At 40.5% G+C, this 3,825-nt stretch overlaps 1 long non-coding RNA gene across 1 annotated transcript in view; it reads right to left on the bottom strand.

The window, feature by feature from the left end:
• Positions 1-2,906: 2,906 nt before the first annotated feature.
• Positions 2,907-3,825, bottom strand: part of LOC126404395 (uncharacterized) — a 2,134-nt gene continuing 1,215 nt past the window's right edge. Inside the window, exons 2-3 of the long non-coding RNA XR_007571460.1 lie at positions 3,379-3,528; positions 2,907-3,011 (exon numbers count right to left, since the gene is read on the bottom strand). This is a non-coding gene — a long non-coding RNA (uncharacterized LOC126404395). The remainder of the gene's footprint in view (positions 3,012-3,378; positions 3,529-3,825) is intronic.

Genomic DNA, 3,825 nt, shown 5'->3' with positions numbered 1-3,825 from the left:
GACAGTACTTGGTTGCAACGTAATATTTTAACAACAAAAATACAGCAGCACCCCCCTTGCCGAAAAAATGGTTTGATCCACCCCATCCCTCCCACCTTTCCCCGACTCGGGCTCTGAGCACTCTATCTGCACAGAGCAATGCGCTGCCTTCCAGAGTGGGTGATGTGTGGCACATTTCTTAACTTCTCCCACTCAATACCAACACATTATTATCATTACCAGTCCTCATTTTTGCTGCATTTAATCGTAGGTTAACCAGTCCTCATTTTTGCTGCATTTAATCGTAGGTTACTGTTTATGATGTTAGGTAGGAGTTAGCTGACATTTTTTCTAGCTAGGAAATGTTACAGGTGGTCAGTACCACTGTCCTCTGTTTGAACTGGAATGAGAGAAGCTAGCTGTTGTGTCATGTGCCTGTGTTAATATTAAAGCCTGACTGGATGCCCATTAACATTATAACACCTATTGTGTGTATTTATTATTATTATTTTGTAGATTTCAAGCACTTTTCTTTTTTGAAGTGTATTTTTATTTATGTATTTGTATTATATAATACAGACAAGAAGGAAAAAGGCAGAGACAAACATTGAAAAAGTCAGTTACTGTTAATGTGTTAATGTTACATGTTGTGCATTGCATTTCAAATAAAAGTCCAAAAAATAAGCCCAAGGTGCATTTTTGGTATTTTTGGTGCTCACTATAGGGGGCAGGTTTACTCCAGAAACATACATACTGTTTATGTGTATGTTGAGGAGCTGCTGTATCAGAATGAGTTGTCTTCCCCCAGAAATTAGGGTTACGATATGTTTCTTTTATGATTCCAATCCAATGCTCTTTTGTTGTGGCTCAGCATTTAAATAACCTTTATCAGATTTGATGGTTTAGTCACAGACTTTCCCAAAAAGTGTTGTGCTTTTCTTTCACAAATGTGGGAATGAAATTGAGTTAAAATGTACAAAACAGTGACATTTATCTTGCCTGGCCGGGCAGCTCTCTGGGTGCTCAGCACCTCTAAACCTCTGATCCTAGGATCGCCCCTGTTTGTACACAGATAAACAAATACACACAATGAACTGAAAAGTAATACCATTATAGAAAACTACTTGAACTACTAGAAAATGCAGGGAACTGAAGGGGGTGCTGTACCGGGAAATAAGAGTTTTATTTTTTATTTTAAAAGTTTATTTTTTTCATGCTTTGTTATATCTTAACTGAAGGAATTTTACTGTTCACTTTTCACAATTTGCATTATTGCACAATCTTTATTGTTTCTAAGCAAAATTTCTCAATTAATTTGATGGCCTGAACTGTACCTGTAATTAACTGAACCATTAATTACAGTAAAAGTAACTTTAAAAAGGTGTCTGTGAAACTTCTGTCTATGACAACTTTGTATTTAAAAAGCCTCTAGGCAGTAGTTTTATACATATTTTGAACTTCATATTGCTTTGAGGTGTAGGGCAGATATTCATTGATTCAAGCTTTATTTTAACTCGAAATTACACTGAGGGACACCCCTTATTTCCATTATTGTCAAGCAATATCAGGGCACTGTTCAAGCAACAGGTGATTTTTTTAGGACTCACTCCTGGAGCACTCTATATTCAAATCAGTGGGGGTGTGGTTATCTCAAAAGCTCAGATTTTGTCTGAATTTGAGTTGCTAGGCCCGTTTCCACTGAAGAACTTCCTGATACTGTTTGGGGGCCAGGAAATACTACAGGAACGTCCTCTCGCTCAGCCCTCTCAACCGCCGTGTCTCCACTGAGAGAGCGGAGCGGGAGGAAGGTTCCTGTAAAGTTACGGGCTCTGGATGTGACGTAATCATTGCGCGACCATTTTGACCGGGGTGACGTAGTGGCGTAGGGACGCTGTTAGCCATTAGTGGTGTCTGTAATAACTCTGGTCACGGTCAGTGAAAAAAATATTTTTTTTCCAGCGGATGTCTTAGTTACAACATGATTGAGCTAACTGGAGTAGTTTCATGTCGTATCCGACAACGGGAGGCTTTTAACAGATGACGTCCTGATGTTAGCTTTGCTGCTGCTGTTTGCTGTCTCTGTCAGCTGATGCTTTCTAGACATCGTGATTTCCCATAACTGAATAAATACCACACATAGCAACTCAAAACTGCTTTGCTAGCTCAATCATGTTTTAACTAAGACATCCGCTAGAAAAAATATTTTTTTCACGGACCGTGACCGGAGTTATTACAGACACCGCTAACAGTTAACTGTTAGCCTAGCTAAACTACAATAACCATGTTAATAATTACAAAACGTTACATCCCGCCTTGAGTATATCCAATCAGCACCAAGCCCCACCCAGGAATTACTCGGGGCCGTTCTGAGTACCTACTCTGAGGCAGGGACTTGTTTAGCCCCTGTAAAAGTTCCGGAACTCTGTCCTTCGGGGGTGGTTCCTGCAGTGGAGACATGCACCAACGGCCCCGGCCCCATAAAATTACCCTGAAGTTCCTGCGGTGGAAACGGGCTTGCTATTGCTGCTGACTGAGGACCTGTCTCTGGATCTGATGTCTGCTCTCCTCCCAGTTAACTTAGTCTCTTAGTGGTGTGGAGTGAGGCAGAGGGACCACAGGGTGCTCTAGTTAGCTCATTCTTGTTTCATCAGTGGTCTGAACAGTATACCACCAAATTCAGTGCTCCATATAACTAGACTCCAAGCTACTGGTCAAACTTGACAGAAACTTTGGTCTGACTCTGAGTTGACCACCCCCCATTCATTTGAATATCAGAAATGGATATTAAGAGAGCTGGAAATAAATGTGGAATTATGAAACAAAAGTCCTGCCCAAAAATTAGAGTTCTTTGAAAAATGAAAATAAAAACAAAAAAAAGAAACATAGTTTTGTCTTCAGGTCAGTTTACAGTAGAAACAGTCTCTTACTTTGTGTCTGAGGGTCCAGGTTCATTACTGAACAATGGAGGCTTAAATTTGGACCGGTCACTCTTCATAGACAGACAGCTGGATACTGGAGACTCTGCTCTCTGTCTGTGGAAACAACAAATGTTTTACACATATTATTAGTCCTTGTAAAGACCAGAGGTAACATTACAACAAGTCCTCTGACCCATACGAGAGAGTTACTGCCCAAAGTGAAGGAGTTCACCAATGAGGGTAAAATGAAGCGTGAGATGGACAGGCACTTTGGTGCTGCGTGCAGTGATGCAGGTGCAGCGCCAGACAGTTGTGATGAAGAGGGAGCTGAGCCTTAAGGCAAAGGGTTGACGTTTATCTGTACGGGGGGCACAGAAGTTAGGGCCTGTCCCAATACCCACACTATAAATATAAATAAAAACAAACAAAAAGAAAAGCAGTTTTGTCTTCAGGTCAGTTTACAGTAGAAACAGTCTCTTACTTTGTGTCTGAGGGTCCAGGTTCATTACTGAAGGTTAGAGGATCATCTTTACTGTGGTCACTCTTCAAAGACAGCTGACAGCTGGACACTGGAGACTCTGATCTGTCCCCGTCTGCCTCCAAATCAGCCATCTTCCCAAATCTGAGAGAACTGTAACACACATACACAGTGTGTTTGAATTATTGAAGTATTTAACATCACACAGACTGGTGGTCATTCTTAACCCTGTAAGACCCAGATATAGAAAAAAATGAGCAATGAGCAAATTTTTTTTTGACCTCTCAGATATTGTTTTAGGAGGCCTCTGATGTAGAAATAAAAGAGTTTTCAAATTTTTTACATTTTAGTAAGTTTTTAGGGAAATGTTGTAAATTTGCAATGTTGGGCATAGTTGGGAGCAGAACTTCTGTGTTTGTACTCACTTTGTCTGAACAGATATACAGAACA

The sequence above is a fragment of the Epinephelus moara genome, chromosome 17 (genome assembly GCF_006386435.1).
Source record: "Epinephelus moara isolate mb chromosome 17, YSFRI_EMoa_1.0, whole genome shotgun sequence".
NCBI lineage: Eukaryota > Metazoa > Chordata > Actinopteri > Perciformes > Serranidae > Epinephelus > Epinephelus moara.
This window is presented reverse-complemented; position numbering and strand designations above follow the sequence as displayed.